This window comes from Drosophila ananassae, chromosome 3R (assembly GCF_017639315.1).
Source record: "Drosophila ananassae strain 14024-0371.13 chromosome 3R, ASM1763931v2, whole genome shotgun sequence".
NCBI classification, from domain to species: domain Eukaryota; kingdom Metazoa; phylum Arthropoda; class Insecta; order Diptera; family Drosophilidae; genus Drosophila; species Drosophila ananassae.
Genome location: NC_057930.1, coordinates 19,591,827 through 19,611,116, shown reverse-complemented (window position 1 = coordinate 19,611,116; position 19,290 = coordinate 19,591,827). Strand labels below are relative to the sequence as shown.

Below are 19,290 nucleotides of genomic sequence, written 5' to 3'. Positions count from 1 at the left end.
ATGTGTGTGTGTGAGAGTGAGATTGGCGGTTTTCTTAGAATTGTCTGCCGCTTTTCAACACATTGAGTTGTTTGTGCGTCTTCACCCCTCTCTCTCTTTTATTCATGCTCCTTCTCTTTCTCTATCTCTAGCCCATTCTCTTTCGAACTCATACTCCTGTGCTTGGTTACCCCCGTCTTGCATGTTATTTGAATTTTAATTGCAAACTTTTGCTGCATACTTTTGGCGTGGATTTATTTTATGGTCGGCACTGTGCTCGTCTTGGTTTCGTTTTCCATTTTCGCTGGCTTCTTCATCGCCACCCGGCTGTTTAATTAAAAATGCTTGGCGGTCGCACTTTCTCGCTATCTCTCCACATCTTCACAGCGGTCTACGGGTTGCATTTTCATTGTGGTTCCCACCAGGTGCTTCCCCGCAGTAAAATAAATGCAAGCTGCCACCAAAAATGCCCAAAATAGATACTCATTTAAATAGTATTGAGAAATCAATATTTGACACCTTAAATTGCTGTTTTTTCTTTCCATTTTATACTAGTTCTTGACTAATTTAAATACCCGTATTTAAGGTAAATTTTATCCTGTTTAGTATACCCCGAAACACCCCTCTATTACCGACTTTTAGTACTGAATGCTGCCCATTTTGTTTGCTCATTGGAACTAATTAGTTTGCCTTCGCCTGCTTATTGACTGTCTTCATCCCCATCCCACCCATTCTGGTGGCTCAGTTTTTCGTGGCCAGTCGGTGGATGAGATTTTTCAATTGACATTGTCAATGGCGGGACGCTTTTCTCGCTTCCTCTCTATACATTCTTTTTTTTGGACTGGTGCTGGAATCGCTACTTAGTATGCGGCACACAATACACATAAAACATTAATAAAGCTTGTTGTCCTTTTTAGATGGCTGCGTATCCGTGCGTTCCCTCGCCAGACGGAGAGTGAGCCCTTGTCATTACCAGGACGGCCCACGTCCTTTACACCACCTCGTCCTTCGTCCCATAGTGAAAAGCATATGCTTAGCATAATTTCGGGGATGTCTGTTTTGGTATGCAAGTGGTGCTGAGCTGATGGCACTTGAAGGAACTGCTGCAGACAACTTTGATTTGGGGACCAGCGTTTAAAGTCCCGGCCGTTCGGCTTAATTAAAAAACCGAATCCCGAGCAGGAGCGTTTAAAGTTTTCCTTTATCTTGTTTTCTATTATTTTTATTCACTTTTTTTTCGTTGCTGTTGTTGATGCTGTTGGCCTGCCAATTATTAACGGACAGTTCGCTTGGCCATGGCTCATACAACATAATTCAGTCATATAAAACTCCTGTAGCGTAAAATTAGAAATGCTGCTCCGGCGACAGACTCTCGGCGTAATTAAAATGGGAAAAAATCATAGCACACTTTTTGACTTTGCCATTGATATGCTGATGAGTGAGAGAGGTCCTGCTTCTCGCTGGCAGGAGGAGGAACTCGCTGAGGCTTGACATTGAAGTGACTGCTTCAATAGTGAGCTGATGCCGGAAAAGCGGAAAACCCCGTCGGATGGGCGGGGAAGAGGCTGGGGTGTGCGATGCGCATGTGTCTTGTTTACATAAAAATTTAAAGGAAAACTCAGTGATTTTTATGCTTATCAACAGCTAAATTGAAAATAACGCCAAGCTACACAATCCCCTTGAAGCGAGAGAAAAAAACACACAATATTTGTTGGGATTAAACTCAGGATACAGTGGTTTTCAAATAATAAAATAGATAGAATATAGATAGATATATTAAAAAAAATATTATATTTTAAGATTTACTTTTATTTATTAGAATTTTTCTTGATAGAGAAAAATTATACCCTATAATTGTTATGTTTTTAAAGACTATATCTTAACCACTGTACATCTTCATTTGCCACAACCATATAGGCACAACACACTCATACTCACACTCACACACAAAATGTGTGAATCTGGGCGTGCGTGTGAAAGTTGATTTTCAATCGAACCAAGAGTCAAGGGGACGCTTTTCCGGTCTTCCCATACCCCATGCAGTAACAGAAAACCCTCCCGAAAAAGCAAAAAAAAAAACTTATTTGCCAAGTTTTGCGGTTTTTGAGGTTGACATGTTGCCGTTTATGTGACCCAAAGAAGTGAAGTGAGCAGCAGCGGAAGGAGTGAGCCGAAGGAGCTGAAGGCAGTAGCAGCTGCTCGACAGCCATCACTGATTATGATGAGACCGAGACGGGCCGTTCGTTGAAATCCCTTTTTCGTTACAAATTTGTGCCAAGCTGTCGAAACTTTTATTTAAAATGGGTATTCCGAACAGACACACACCACACACACACACCGACACATAGGCAGTACAGACTGGCAGGCAGACATAGAGACACGCCTACTTTCGACAGGAAAGCAGTAGATCGAGTAGATGTTGAAGAAAAATAATCGTATCCTTTGGCTAGATTTGCATTTCCTGTCAGGTAATTACCCGGTGATAGAGGCAGGCTCTCGCCATTCAACAAAACGAGCCGCTGACTTGGCCCGTCATCAATTCTAGCGCCGTTCTAATTAAAGATAGGCATCAAACATGCAAACGGAACGGAACCGAACACAACGGACAACGAACTCTAAAGGACTCCGGATGATTGTGAGTGTGAGTGTCTGAGTATGTGTGTATTGGAGTGTTCATTTATACATATGCCTGAACAATGTAAAGTCCTTCTGGCTGGGATTGTCGAGTGGAGTGTGCTTTGTAATTGATTTGCTGGCACTTTGTTGTTTGCCAAAGGTCGGTCATGGGGGCAGCGGGGATGAAATTTTATAAATATGAAAACATCAAATTATTTCAAATGCCTGAACTATCTTGTTTGTCCGCCCGTTTGTCCGTCTGTCCGCCTGACAAACGCCCGCCGAGCACGGAAAATATGCTTTCTAAAGTACATTGGGGGTGAAAGGTGGTCGGTTAGGCCGGGCCCACCACCCCCACTAGTCCTCTGACTTTTGCATAATTCTGCAATTTCTCCACAACAAATCGCAGTTGATTGTTTTTGTTATGCTTGCTTATTTCAGTCCGTTCTTTTGCATCTAGTACATACATAACTGCAGCCGGCAAAACTGCCTTAAAATATGCAACGAAACTTTGCTCAAAGCATAAAATAAACTCGGAGCAATTCCACTTTTGCCGGCAGGAGCTGGCTGGCTAGCTAGCTGGGTGGCGGTGCCGGTGGCTGGTTGGCCCAAAAGGGTGAAGGATTGGATTGGAGTGGGATTGGCATTGGGTTGGGAATGTGAATAGGAATCAGGATGAAAGGGAGAGGGGCAAGTGAAGAGGTATGAGGCAAATAGGAAATCACTGTTTGCGAAAAACAAGCGCTGAAAATAAAGCTCACCAACACACTCGCATTAAACTGAAACGGAAATGCAAGGCATTCTTATGCATATCCTCTAAACAACTGCGCGCACACTGAGAAAGACACACACACACACACACACACTCAAACACACACCCAGATGAGAGGAGAACGGGAAAAAGGGATAGGTAGAGGCAGAAAGGAGCAGCCAGGAACTCTGGAGCTGCAGCTAACTCGTTTGGGGAATTGCTGCTGCTGCTACTACTGCTTCTGCAACTACTGCTGCCGCCACTGCAAAAGGAATTTTTCATACGCAAATTAAATCTACTTCAAGTCTGCAGCTATGAACGCGTCCTTCTATACCTCCTCCTCACTCGCCTCCTTGCAGCCCCGCCAGGCCGCGCCCTTTCACGGCTTTTCTGGATTTCCGAGCTGCACTTGGCGAGATTTGCAAATATTCATTAAATAATAAACTAAATAAAATGTGGGAATCCGGCTCAGCCCGAGATTTTCTGAAGTCAAGAGTACACTCGGCACTCAAATGGAAAGTACGTTAATAAACAAAACGGCTTTACCTGATGTAAGTAGCAAAATAGAAGCAACATAGAGTCGAATTGAGGTCGAATATAGAAAAATGATATTTTAATGCAATGATGATAATACCTACAAATATTTTTTAGATTTTAATGCAGAAATATGAACATTTTTGGCAATGAATCTAAAAAATATTTTGTTTCTAGATTTGATACAGATTGATGGGGAATCGATCCACAAATCGTTTAAGGTATTCCGCTCAAGAATCGGTTGGAAATTGGCCAAGATATGGCCACCACTGGGGGCCGTATAGTCCTTCCATACATTTTTCGCAATCTCAGAAGGGGACCCCACAAAATTTTGACAAAAAATCTAAAAAATATGTTGTTTCTAGATTTTGATGCAGATTGATGGGGAATCGATCCACAAATCGTTTAAGGTATTCCGCTCAAGAATCGGTTGGAAATTGGCCAAGATATAGGCATCTCTGGGGGCCATATAGTCCTTCAATGCTTTTTTCGCAATCTCAGAAGGGGACCCCCAGAAATTTTGACAAAAAATCTAAAAAATATGTTGTTTCTAGATTTTGATGCAGATTGATGGGGAATCGATCCACAAATCGTTTAAGGTACTCCGCTCAAGAATCGGATGAATATTGGCCAAGATATGGCCACCACTGCGGGCCATATAGTCCTTCAATGCACTTTTCGCAATCTCGGAAGGGGACCCCCCAGAAATTTTGACAGAAAATCTAAAAAATATTTTGTTTCTAGATTTTGATGCAGATTGATGGGGAATCGATCCACAAATCGTTTAAGGTACTCCGCTCAAGAATCGGTTGGAAATTGGCCAAGATATAGGCATCTCTGGGGGCCATATAGTCCTTCAATGCTTTTTTTCGCAATCTCAGAAGGGGACCCCCAGAAATTTTGACAAAAAATCTAAAAAATATGTTGATTCTAGATTTTGATGCAGATTGGTGGGCAATCGTTTAAGGTATTCCGCTCAAGAATCGGATGAATATTGGTCAAGATATGGCCACCACTGCGGGCCATATAGTCCTTCCATGCACTTTTCGCAATCTCGGAAGGGGACCCCCCAGAAATTTTGACAAAAAATGTAAAAAATATTTTGTTTCTAGATTTTGATGCAGATTGGTGGAGAATCGATATGCAAATCGTTTAAGGTATCCTGCTCAAGAATCGGATGAATATTGGCCAAGATATGGCCATCGCTGGGGGCCGTAAAGTCCTTCAATGCATTTTTCGCAATCTCGGCAGTGGACCCCCAGAAATTTTGACAAAAAACACAGGCCGACAATTTCCAACTTTTTTTTTCCTCCACGCATAATTTTACCTGCTCCATAACCTTTAGGCTCCCCTGAACCAAAGTCCAGAACAAACATAGGTTCTATCACCCACCGTTTCCGCGGTACACCTAAGAGAAGAAATTTATCAAATTTTACCATATATTGAATTATGTAGACCGTGTAATGGCGATGACCATCATTGTATCCAGTACATATCATTTTTGAAATGTATGTGTACCAACTAAAATTAAAAAATGGTATCTAGCAGTTACCATATCTTTGGAATACTCATCCAAAGTTGAAATCTCAGATTTTCTACGTTAATTTTTGGTCTTCTATGATTTTTCCCCAAACATTTTTCTAAGGAAGATTTTTATTTTCTTATTGAAATCAGTAGATCATACCATGTTTTAATTTTGGATTTAAGGAAAAACTCGAAATAGTTTTATTGAATTTATTATAGGTGGTTAAACAATATTTTCTTCAATTAAATTGGAGTTTTTAATCTCATATTTTCAAAAAATCATGGCTATCTAAAACTGTTTCTATATTCAAAACGTATCTATTGCAGGTTCAGCTTGTTTAGTAAAGCTTTACAGAAGTTGTAGATAGCCATGACTTTTTGAAAATATGAGATTAAAAACTCCAATTTAATTGAAGAAAATATTGTTTAACCACCTATAATAAATTCAATAAAACTATTTCGAGTTTTTCCTTAAATCCAAAATTAAAACATGGTATGATCTACTGATTTCAATAAGAAAATAAAAATCTTCCTTAGAAAAATGTTTGGGGAAAAATCATAGAAGACCAAAAATTAACGTAGAAAATCTGAGATTTCAACTTTGGATGAGTATTCCAAAGATATGGTAACTGCTAGATACCATTTTTTAATTTTAGTTGGTACACATACATTTCAAAAATGATATGTACTGGATACAATGATGGTCATCGCCATTACACGGTCTACATAATTCAATATATGGTAAAATTTGATCAATTTCTTCTCTTAGGTGTACCGCGGAAACGGTGGGTGATAGAACCTATGTTTGTTCTGGACTTTGGTTCAGGGGAGCCTAAAGGTTATGGAGCAGGTAAAATTATACGTGGAGATTTTTTGCTGTTGGCCTGTGAAATGTAAAAAATATTTTGTTTCTAGATTTTGATGCAGATTAATGGGGAATCGATCCACAAATCGTTTAAGGTATTCCCCTCAAGAATCGGATGAATATTGGCCAAGATATGGCCACCACTGCGGGCCATATAGTCCTTCAATGCACTTTTCGCAATCTCGGAAGGGGACCCCCCAGAAATTTTGACAGAAAATCTAAAAAATATTTTGTTTCTAGATTTTGATGCAGATTGATGGGGAATCGATCCACAAATCGTTTAAGGTACTCCGCTCAAGAATCGGTTGGAAATTGGCCAAGATATAGCCATCGCTGTGGGCCATATTGGCCCTCCTCCTCCTCATCCACACTTTTGACCAAAATTATAGAACCTTCTGCAAGGATATAAATAAAAGGAAAGGAATCCTCCTCCAAATAGGAATTTACCAAATAACCAAGGAGCAAGCACACATAAAGGATACATATAAATTTTAGTGGCGGACTATGTGGGAAATCAATGACATGTAAAAACTCTAATTAAACGCACATTTTTGCCGCGCTAGCTTCATTTTTGGGTGCTTTAGGGGGCCGGGCATGGGCCATAAACTGGGCTCTACCCCATAAACACCAGACCATTTCCTTCCTTCCGGCTTCCTTGCCCGAGTTCTGGTAGCCGAACAACATGTGCCTTTTAGGTCACATATAATTGAAGGGTAGTAAACCTGCTATATGATCTATGACTGTATTTAGACTAGGTCCCACAGAAAGGGGGGAAAAGGATTACATATAATTGGGTATTTGATTTACCAACATTATTTAAACATATTTTCACTGAAAAAGATTTCCCTCATGGAATTAATTCAACTCCCCAGAGCCTAGAACAATAAACTGAAAACATCTAAAATTAATGCGTATCATTCATTTCACTTCATTTGCATAATGCTATAATGCCTTCTTTCGGTAATAATTCGTTTACCACAACAACTCAGTTAGTGCGTTATGCCAGAAAGCACTCGGTAGTTAGCCTTTTTGGATGTTTACTTCCCTTCCAAAAAAAAAAAACAGAAAACAACAGCAACAAAACGCAATTATTTAGTATTTATATGGCTTATATATGGCGTATAATTTTTCTTGGCTTTTTTCCACATTTTTACAGCGCTTTAACATGTAAATTCGATTTCACTGGACACGGGGGCAGGCTGGTCTGGGTCTGGACTCACAACTCCCCCACAGTACAAACACACACACACCTTAATTAAATTTCTAATTATTGTAATTAACCACATTAATATGACCTCATGCGCACCCTAATTTGCTGAAATTCCAAACGAAAACAAAAAAAGTCCGAGAATGAGACGGAACCGAGTGCCGAGAGTCGGTCCAAGTCTTGCGGGATATAAAATTGTGTAGAAAATTGTCGGTAAACATTTTTACAGTTTATTTGCAGAGCGTGGAAACGCGACGCGAACCTTGCGGACGCGGACGCGGACGAGACCGCCGCCGCTCCTGCCCCACCCAATTGGTTGTATATTTGTGGGCTGTGTGGATGTGGTTTTGGACTTTAGCCGGTCTGCCCTTTTATTATACATATACATATATATGTATATGCGATGGCAACAATGCTGCTCAACGGTTTGGCCTTAATGAGGTCATGTGTGTCGACCACGACAGCGCGACTAAGGACGATCAGGACTAGGAGGACCACTAGGACAACCACGACAACGACAAGGACAACTGCGACGGAGAAGGCGATGGTGACGGCGACGGCGACGGCACTGGTGATTATGATGGCATGAAATTAACATTTAATTTGAGTTGAAGCGCCACCTAGCGGGAAATGGCTTTTTGGCTAATTTATGCCGCCACCGCCAATGTCTGAATGTGGCATCATTAGAGGGGCAAAGTTTGCGGTTTGCAGGCCCACGACCCGCGGCTCTCGGCCCCAAGGCCTCTAACTGATTCCATTGGACAATGGCTTCTAATTTATGTTTGTCTTAGCAGATGCTGCCGCATCATGCCACATTCAGCATCCAAAGGGGCAACAAGTAAGGCACTTGGAGAAAAATAGTTTCAAAAGGGGTATAGTTTCTGGTCTATCCTTACGCTTAAATTTCAAATAAATAATAGTCTACTATTTTTAATAATTTTAACTTCACAAACATCTCATCTATTTCTCCGAGTGCTAACCAGTTAAAAGTTTTTTTCGTTCTCCTCTATACATATATATTTTTTTGTGTGGCCACAAAAGTTTTCCTGTCTGCGTTTAAGCGCAACCAGAGGAAAGTTTTCGGTTAAAAAACAAATTCTGTGCTTTCTCCTGCTCTGGCCAAACTTTCTTCGGGCTTATCAATGCTTTCACATTGATCAGCAAAATTTTTATTGAAAAACCAGCATTGGCCCTCCGGTGCTGGTTGTACAGAAACGGAAACACGACTCTGGTATTCATCTCTAAATATTCGCTGCATTATTTATTAATGAGGCTTAAGAAGCGTCTAACGTTTCAAAGCGTACTGTTTTCTATCCTGCGGATAGAAAAGGAAACCGGAACCGCATCAGGGCACAAAATATATACAAAAAACAAGAAAGGAAAGCTAACTTCGAGCGGAGCCGAAGTTTATATACCCTTGCAGTTCACTCGCAGTCCGCTAGGTGGCGCCACGCATCTTATATTATTAGATATGTAGCGGATCGTATATAGTTGGCCGATCCTTATGAAATTTGGCATATCGAATTATTTTGCCAAAAGAGTAATTTGTACCAAATCCCATCTTTCTAACTTAAAAAACACCAAAGTTATGCCAATTTCGATAGTTCTATGACAGCTATAGGATATAGTCGGCCGATCCTTATGAAATTTTGCACACAAGATATTTTGGTCAAATATAACATGTGTGGAAAGTCCCAACCCTCTAACTTAAAAAACAACAAAGTTATGGCATTTCCGATCAATCAGTTATATGGCAGCTATAGGATATAGTCGACCGATCCCGGCCGTTCCGACTTATATACTGCCTGCAAAGGAAAGAAGGGTGTGGGCAAAGTTTCAACTCGATAGCTTTAAAACTGAGAGACTAGTTTGCGTAGAAACGGACAGACGGACAGACGGACAGACGGACATGCTCATATCGACTCAGGAGGTGATCCTGATCAAGAATATATATACTTTATAGGGTCGGAGATGTCTCCTTCACTGCGTTGCACACTTTTGACCAAAATTATAATACCCTCTGCAAGGGTATAAAAATATATATACAGAAGCGAAAAGGGAAAAATGTGAGCACATTAAATATTAATTTCCATTTCGTAACTGATAAGAGCTAAAGTTTGTTTTGTGGAAGCCAAAAGGTCAGCGTCTGATGTAGCCCAGGGTCGAGTGGAGAGAGCTTTCAATTAGCCAACGCGGGCCAAGAAGCATTATAAATGGCGGAAAAAGGGTTCAGTTTTTAGCCCGAAGGGGCTGCCACACTCATAAATTAGGCGGATAGTTGAAATGAAGAATGCTGGGATGAGGCTGAGATGGAAAGTTCTCAAGATGGGGGTTATTTATTGATTTAGGAATTATATTCTTTAGGAGTTATAAAAACTATACAGTTAGGGCTTAGCTGACATCCAATCCTTGACTATCAAAAGCCAAAAAAGCGGTTTCAATTCCAGGTTATTGCTTCTTGTTAGGGCCCCGATTCTAAACACCCACACTTGTCTTTTGACCCAAGGAACACTTCATTTCGGGCCTTCGAAACAACAGAAACCCGTAACGGACTAAAGTTAATTTTTTGCTCGTCCTCATCCTATCCCCAGTGGAGGGAGGTATAGGGTAAAAAATCCAAATACAAATTCCATGAACAAAATGAAATGTCAACAGTAAATTTACCTTCGAGTTTTCCCTTTTTTCTGGCCAGTTTGTCCCCTTGGTTGTTGTTTGGCCTTTGATTATTTTCTTTTCTAATGCGGCGAAACCTCATTTTTCTTATTTTGAGGCGAAATTTTTCTTAATGGGATTTACAAAACGGAATGTCTACACAGATGCTTTGTGTGTGGATGGGGATGGGTCGTCCTCCTCCTTTCGGGTATGGCTTTTTTTCTTGGGTCATTGACGTAGTGTGTAAAATGGCGCATAAATATGTTGAAAATGGACTTGAGAATTTATTTACATAAAAAGGATTTAACAAATAAGGGCGCCCAGCGCAAGAAGAGAAAGGGACAATGTACTTTGAGTTGACTCGGCCTTGGTGATGGTGATTTGTTGTTTGGTGATTCGTTTCTTTTGTTATTTTAAGCGGGTGAGTGATCCGATTTTCTACCAAAAAAAAGTTGCCTGGCGACAGATGGGGGTATACTTTGGCATACTCGGTTTATTGGATTTATCTGTTATGCCCGTAAATGACAATGGTCATTGATCACAAATCGAACAAATTCAGGAGTAGCTTCTGGCAGGCACACTGAAAATACATGGATTTCACAATTCCGCACGTTTCACTTATCGGCGAAAGAAAAAAAAGAGAAAATGCTGGAGTTCATTTCAAAAGCGAAGCATACTTGGCGGTATGTGAATGGATAGATAGACTGAGGACCGAGGACTAAGGGAACTGAGTAAGAGAACCGAGCTGGGAGCAGGGATGGAAATGATGGGGAGTTTGTCGCGCTCTAAGCAGCAAATCCCTTCATCCGATTTAAGTAAATGCAAACAAAATAAGTAAATAGCAAGAAGCAACACTTCGTCTCCTTTTCTTGTTGCTTCCATTGCACAAAAGGGGCTTAGGCAGGAGGCGGTGCTCGGTGCTCCATTCTCCGTTCTGTGTTCTCCATCCGAAGGATTTTGGGGATGGCATCGCCACCCTTCATCGTCCCGGGCACTTGGATGAGAGCTTGTTAAAACTTTAAGTCCGTTTTACTTAACGTGGCTACATTTTAGCTGACAGTTGTAACTGTTTCTGTTTCTGTTTCTCCGGCTGCCTCTAGCTCTTATTTCAACGTATTTCTATTGGCCCCTTAGTCTCCTTCCTTTAGACCATTGTTCTTCAATCTTTAAGTTGTTAATTTTTAAGGCCGCCAAGGATTAAATCTTTTAACTATTTAACGGGCATCTCCCGCCAATTTTTTTTCGCCCTGCACTTTGCCATTGACAACGCCTTTAATTGACTTGCATTGTTGGCAGCTTCGCTCCCATTACTCCTCTACATCTACATTGAAATCCTCTTCGGTCTCGCTCTTTTGCGCTGACAAGCCCTGTAATTAGTCAACTCGGTTTGAGCCACTTTTTGCTATTGACACTTGGCCAAAAGCAACGATGCCTTTTAAGTTGCCTAGCGTCCTTCTTGCGTTTTCCCTTTTTAATTGAAAGACGCTTTTTGCAAAGTCCTGATTAGGGCAATTAAGGCTACAGGCTTCTCCCGAAACACACGTTGAGGTTTAATTTTCTAGTTTCTGGAAATTATTAAATGAAAATTGGACGGTTGCCTCCATTTTATTACAATTATGTACAGTTGATTGCGTCGAAAATCATACTGAAATTGCGGAAAGCATTCAACTCTTTAAAATTGCTTCCTGGCAAAGGAGTCGAAACCAATTCATTCACTCACTTACCCACCCACACCTCGGTGGCAGTGCGCATATCTGCCTACCTCGGCATAATTCGAAATTAGTGCACTCAATGGCCATGGTTTCTCTACTTTTCCTACAATTTCGGCCTGCATATTTACCCAGGACGGCGGTCGATCGGGTTGAGGGGCTAAACGCTGGGCTTACCTCACCAGCTACCACCTACCATCTACCAGCTGCTTCAGCTAAAAATGCAAAAATGCTTACGCCGGCCACCAATTTCATTCGCAACATGAGCGGTGGGGGTGAGTGAATGAAATTCGTGTTGGCTGTCGGTAGTGGCTGGACTACCAAAAAAAAAAAACGAAAAACCCTAAAAAGCGCATCAATTTTTGCAACTGCAGCTAGGAAATTTCAACAAAGCGAGAATGATTTAGAGGAGAGGACGAAGGGTTACTGGGGACAGCTGTAAAATGCAGCGATGGACGGATCCTGGTTCCTGGAGCCTGGATCCTGGACTTGAATTTAAACTTTTGCTGCATAAGTTAAGGCGCTGACTCGCTGGTCCTGAAATATGAAAAATGTTCCTAATGCTTTGACATTTCGCTCCAAACTTTCCGTCTCTTTTTTTTAGACTTTCTCTGTCTCTGTCCCTGACTGTGTCTCCGACCAATCCCCAGGCTGTCTGTCTCTTTCCTGCCCCTGAAATGGCAAGGGCGTAAAATTGCCGTAACATGACAGCGAACAACTTGGCCAAAAGGTAACTCAAAACGCGCTGCAAACACGCACCCACCACCCGAACCACTCGCCAGCCCGCACTACCGCACCCACGCCCATGGAAAGCCCCACCGCCACGCCATTTGCCTAAAGTACTCTTCTCGACCGGCGCTTGTTAGTGTTGAGTTCGAAGAACATACACTGCCCCCCGCACATATACAAAAAAAATACTCTATACATGTATATATATATTCCTTCTACCTTTATCATCGGGCGCTGGAAGAAAGTTTTTCATAATGTGTGGAAAAAACTTAGAAAAAAAGAAAATCATACAAAAAATCAGCTAGGAAGAGACAAAACTTCTTTTGAATTTAGTCGCAGGATTTAAGGGCAAGCTTGTCAAAGATTTGTATTTAAATTTGTTCATAAAGTAGTGAGATTTAAGAACTATAAATTATAGTCTATAATACTTTCAATACTTATAAGTTATAATGCTTCAAGAGCAAGAACATAATTTAATAAATTCATCATGAAAGTATCACATTTTAGCCTCAAGACCAGAGTTCTATTCCTGCCCTATTTTCTCTAAAAAATAAATATTTTCCTTTACTTTGAAGGGTATGGGGTTTTGGGTTTTTCTTTCATTTCTTCACTCTTGTCTACATTATTTATGCATTTTACTCTCGGCTGGCGCTGTTGGCTTTTAATAGTTTTGCATGTGTGGTGCGTGTATCCTTGCTCACTCCTCCTGCCGCGGCCCATGTTTACCGCATTGAAAAGTTTTCTTTGCAAAGTGCTCGGCACATACAAGCGCGCAAATATGCCAAAAAATATGCTACACAAAAATCGCTCAAGTGCAAAGTTTTAACAATTGAAAAGTTCGCTTGGCTTGAGCAGTGCTACAAAAAAAAATATCTCTATATATTCAACGAAAAAAAATGAACTAAAATGCGCTTCCCCAACAAGTAGTTAGCGCTTTAAGTGTGAAAAGTGTCAGCCGAGGAGCAGCACTCGGATGGGTGTCAAGTGGTCGTATGAATGATGAAAAAGTTTAAGATTTCTGTACTTGAAAAATGCGATAAAAAGTTAGACCTGCTTGCTCAACGAATCGTTTATCAAAAATTTGCAACAATGCAATACAAATTCCCATCCTTATCGCAGATCATTACTCTACTGGCTTTAAAGCTTAGTATATTGTTCAGTTAAAGTGTTTATCTTTTAAATTGCCAAAAAACCCTATTAAGTTTAAAGGTTTAGCTTCACCAAAGGACAACGCACAGAGGAAAGCGGAATGAAGGAGAATGCCACTAAAAACAAACTATTCTAGCTTTTTTTTTATGTGCTCTGAAAGTGGCCAAGAAAGAGGTAAGTCCTTCCCCCAGTGATTCTTATTTTTTCTTTCGTCCTGTCGTGCTTTCATTCTCGTATTCGGGTCTTTGGAGCCACCTTGCCAGAGCAATGAGGTGTGAAGATGAACTGTCGCAATTGTCTAACGGCTTTGTTGTTGCCACTGCCACATATATCCAAAACCAGTGGCATAGTCGGGGGTTCTTGGAAGTACCTATTAAATATATTATTTTTTTATCAAAAAGCAATCATAGGAACTCTTATTTTAAGAGATTAATTTTCCCATTTCTCGAAAGATATCCCCAAAAAAATTCTATTCAAACAAAAGCGGGGAAAAAAACTAATTCGAGAAAACCGAGAATCCCCTTTGGGAATGCAAATTCCCAGGACTACGCACCTGACAGCAGGTTGACAGACAGCAGGACACAGGACATCTTCTTGCCTTGGTGTATTTTTGTGGGACTGCCTCTTGAGTGCTCGGTTCTTCTCTGTCCTCTATGTGTTTGTGTGTGAGAAACGTAAAACAAATATCGCACTAAGGCGAAACCAAATCAAATGTAAAGCCCGGTGTGCGAGTGTCAGTCTGTGTGTGCTTTGTGGTATCCTCGACCATCCATCCAATCCAGCAGCACCCCATGCACCTCGGCATGCCTGACTTGGCTACACCTTTTGTAGAAATCCAACAATGTCAACTATGCAACACAAAAGCGACAATACTGTTGCTTTGTCTGACTGAGTGAGAGCAAAAGAAAAAAAAAACACAACCCAACAAAAAGTGAGAAAGTGAGTGCGGCAAGGTGGCAGTGGCTTTAGCTGTTGCTGTGTGCCTGCCCTTGTTGTTGCCGTTTTTATGGACCATACAAAAATAGCTCACTTCTCCCCCAACATTGTCAACGGTTCGCCTTTGCCTTTAACTCTACTCTTTTTTTGTTTGACTATAATTTGTTTTGGTTTTCCCACACAAACGCACAATTTGCATTTGCATGGCTTTAATACCACCATTTTCCACCTTTAAGCCAGCCAGAAATAATGACATTAAAATTCACATTATATTAAAATCGAGAAAAGGAAAACAAAAACCAAAATACAAACAAAATTCTAGATTTTCCAGCGCGTGCCGGTTTAACCCCTTGGCGTGTGTCCCATATACCAAAAAAAAAAAACAATAAAAACAACAAAAATATAAAGAATACATTCAACCAAACCCTGAAATGAAACGAACAACATGCAAATCAGGCAACAAACAGCAACAATAACAACCACAACTACAACTACTTCAGTTTTATGAGCTCCAACCTCACCCAACGGTCGAGCCAACGCTCCCCCACCCAAACCATCATCTCGTGCCCCTTTAGTCCTTAGCCTTTAGCCCTTTACCACTACATTGACAATTATTAGACCGACCACGCCCCTTGTCGTGCTCATAAATTTTGTAATTATTCCCCTGCGTGCCAAGGGGAAAGTCCAAAAAAGAACAACACAAATTGAGCCAAATACGCGCATGTCTGGGCCAAGTATGGCAAAGTGAAGAGATGAGTTGGGATTGTAAGTGGAGCGATTGTTTACCTACAAAATGTGGGATATTTGGTGTTTAAATTTAATTAATTTTTTTTTTAAATATGTGAGGTCTCACTTGAGGAGTCCTTAATGAATAAATGAGTGCTGATGCTATCTAAGAAATATAATCTTTTTACTTATTCCCACACTTATTAATTTTAAATGAAAAAAACTTGATAAAACTTTATTGCAATTACACACTTTCCAACAAATAATCAATAATACAAATAATGACACACAAGTCCTTTTAAACACCCTGAAAAGTAGGCAATAAATAATTTACTTGCTCAACCCGCAACTTTCTAATTGATTAAATGGGTTTGAGGCATGCAGTAACAACAGCTACCAAAAATAGAGGAAAAAAATTAATTTTTGTTTAACAAAGTCTACGGAAGCCAATCTTGGGCCAAGAAGGAGCAAAAAAAATATGGCTGGAAAAATGGTTTTATAAATTCAACTTAAAAGGCTGCGAGTCACTGGGTACCGCAGTGCAGCCATAAACATTAATTAAAAGTTTTGACCCTTTTGCCGTTGCTCAGGGGCTCATCAGCTGCAATATTCATGCAAAGCCAGGACATACTCTCACACACATACAAGTACAATAAAATGCACTCAAAAATTGTTGCTGTGGGAGAATAGGAGAATCCTGGGAAAGTGAGAGAAGCGTAGAAAGCGGAGAATCGGGTAGAAAAGTGAAGCCATGAAGCATGAGAATACCGCGGAGCAGCAGACGGCCTCAGTGGCCTTATTTGCACGTAGGGCTAGCAGAAATTACGAGTTAAGCACTTTCTGCCCATGGCAAACATTCAAACACTGCGACACACTCTCCGCCACACACACTCTCGGTCGGTCTTCAATCTCCGCGCGGTCCACACATGACTCATGAATCATTTAGCACACACTCGGCCGGCAAACTTTTTCTTTTTCCACCATTTACATGAAAAGTGTTGGCGGGAAAATGTTCAGTTTTTCACCGCTTTCGGACAGTTTTTCTCAGTTTTTGTGCCTTTTTTTTTTGCGGCTTGTCGAAAATATGACTGGGACATATGGGCAAACAATTGTCATCGTGTTGTGAGTGTTACTATCTGTATGAGTATTCATGGCTGTGTGTGGCATACTTTCGCCAGGATGTTCGCACACTAAAAACAAATAGTCAAGTGACAAATTCACCAAACAGTCAGAAGCCAGCCCAGTCAGGAGCGAAGGCAGCCAAGCATTAAATTAACATTTTTCTAATTAAAGTGGCCAGTAAAAGTGGTCAAGTTATAAAAGTAAAAGGCAAAGATTTGCATAAAATGTTATGGACTTTAAAGACGTTTAAGGTGGAACAGAATTTTGAAAATATACAATTTCATTTCAGGGTATGACAAATATAGGCTTTTAGCCAAAAATACATTTAACGCGTTTAATGGACCGCAATTAGCGGAAAGATATAGACGGCCATTTTCAATTGTCAGCAATGGCCGCAGATAAATGTTGATTTATCTCAAGGCGTCCGTCTCCTCGCCCATTAATGTGTTGACATTTTTGGGCCATAGTCTTGGCCCTACCTCTGCCCTTGGCCCAAACAAATAAATAAGAATAATAACAAAAAAAAACTAAGAGCAGCCATTTTAATGGGGGAATATAAGAGGAAACCACCCACTCTGTGGGCCATGTAATGAAAAGTAATAATATTAAATTAACAGAACTCTCATGAATTGTTGCCACTTGGCCAGAGACAACCTTTGGGAAATGGGGAAGCTGTGGAGTGGCCCAAAAGTCCTCTCCCCCGCGGTCCACACTATTTTTTTGGCTAGGCCGCAACAAACATCTTATTTATGGTCTCGTTTCTCGTAAAAATTTGTTATTTAGATTTATGGCGTTTGGCTCTTTGTTGTTGCCAACATTTATTTATCTTTCTTTCATTCCGTCTTTTCTTCTGGCGCTCTTTTTTTTTGCCGTAACCCACTAAGTGAAGGGGGCGGAGCAGTGGCTCTTTTGCTCCACTCATTTTGGCCACTGAAATTTTAGAGCCACTTTAGCTGGTCACTTGTCCGACGGCGAGCAACAAAAAAAAAATACATTCTGATAAATGTCCAGGCATTATTATTGTCGGACCACTCGGATATATGTTGGCTAATATAATGATATGCGGCATTAACAAAGTGCATACGCATTTGCGTTGGTCATTTGCCAAAAGGCAGCGATTTGTTGGCCAAGTCCTGTCTGTTTTTTTGGGTCTTTAGTTAGTTTTTTGTAGGATGTAGCTTAGCAGAGACTATACTTCATGTTTTTCTTATGTTTAATCTACAATAACCTTTCAAAGGACCTCTATTTCTACTATTTCTATATTTGATTTGCCAGAAACTTTCAATTGATTTCAGATTCGACTGCCTCTACTGTTTAATTACCTTTCGCTTAACAAACTCTATCAAACTGAAAGTTATCAATTTCGGATTAGTTTTACCCACAAAAACAAACAGAAACGAGATTCGACTTTAACCATATTTCATCCTGACACGTTCCTGGCTCCTAGACTCCTTGTTCCTGCCCACTCCCGTGGCTTGCTTTCTCCGCCGGAGCTGGAAAACTTTTGCTATATGTTAATTATGGCTCGGCATTTATTTGCGGCTTAATATGGCATATGCGTGGGCTATATCCACATATAGTTTAGTGCCGTTCGCTCCTAGTTTAGGTAGCGATTTTTCCCCCGACAACTCCACATTCCCATAGTTTTATTTTTCCTTTTTTTTTTTTTTTGCTGGCCTAGCCCGCGTTCTCGCTGTCTAAACGAAAACTTTTCAAATTATCGTGGCATCAACTTTTTTTCTTCCTGGCCTTTTTTGCCACTGATGAGTGGAGTGGAATGGAGTCTAGTGGAGAGTAAGAGAGATGATGGGCGGAGGCCTGAAGTTGCGCAAATTAATTAAAACTTGTTGCAAAAACCAAAAGTGAAATGAGTTCCCTTTGCGTAAAATATTTCGGAGCTGGACAAAAGTCGATCGCAGTCGGGTGTCGAGTGCCGAGTGGCAAGTAGGAGTAACTACTGCAGTAGTCGGATCGGCAATTGTCGAGCGAGGAGGGGCTTTTGTGTCATAATTTTGAACAAACGACAAATTAGCTGGCTAAAACTGGTCGGACGGAAGGGCCGGGCCGGACCGAGTCGAGGCGAGGCATTGTGGTCGGTGGTGTGTGGGGCGTGCCCCAAAAACCATTTACATGGCAAACAGCAAACAGTTTTGCATATGTTTTTAGATACTTTCCCCGGCGCTAGTCAGCCTGTCCAACAGTTTGTCGGTCTGTCAACGCCCGAAGCCCGAACAGCTTCGGCAAAAAAACAAAACAAAAAAAAAAGGGAGCAAAATGCAAAAACAAAGCATCGAAAAATGGGGAAACTAACAACAAAAAAAATATATAAACACAGAGGCAGCCGCAACCCGCAACGAGTTGTACAAACATTTCACGCGGCAAAGTGCCGCATAAATTTCAATTTAATGCCACATACACAAAAAGAGGTGCGACAAAATGCAAACTGCAAGCTGCAGACTGCAAACTGCAGGCTAACCGGGCATCGGGGCACCGGGCACCGCCACTAAAAACAACAACAAATAAAAATGGTAACAAAAACAGCAAAATACATCAGGATGTGCAATGTTTGTGTTGCCTGTTTTTCTGACTCTGTCCCCGGCAGCTTGTTTATCGGTACAGCCCCTCTGCCACTGGGGTAGCCCTGCTGCCACCTCCGGAGGCGCTCCCTCCTCTCAGAATGAAATGAAGCGTCTATGAAAGGTAAGTGGCATAGAGAGCAGAATATGCCCGGGGCAAAAGTCATATGGTTGCAGCCTCGACACTTCCATTTCCATTTCCACTTCCACATCCA

General features: G+C 41.0%; 1 protein-coding gene across 11 annotated transcripts in view; it reads right to left on the bottom strand.

Annotated features, from left to right (window-relative positions):
* LOC6497253 (tyrosine-protein phosphatase Lar) overlaps nt 1–19,290 on the bottom strand; it is a 113,735-nt gene that overhangs the window by 68,714 nt on the left and 25,731 nt on the right. The window lies entirely within an intron of this gene.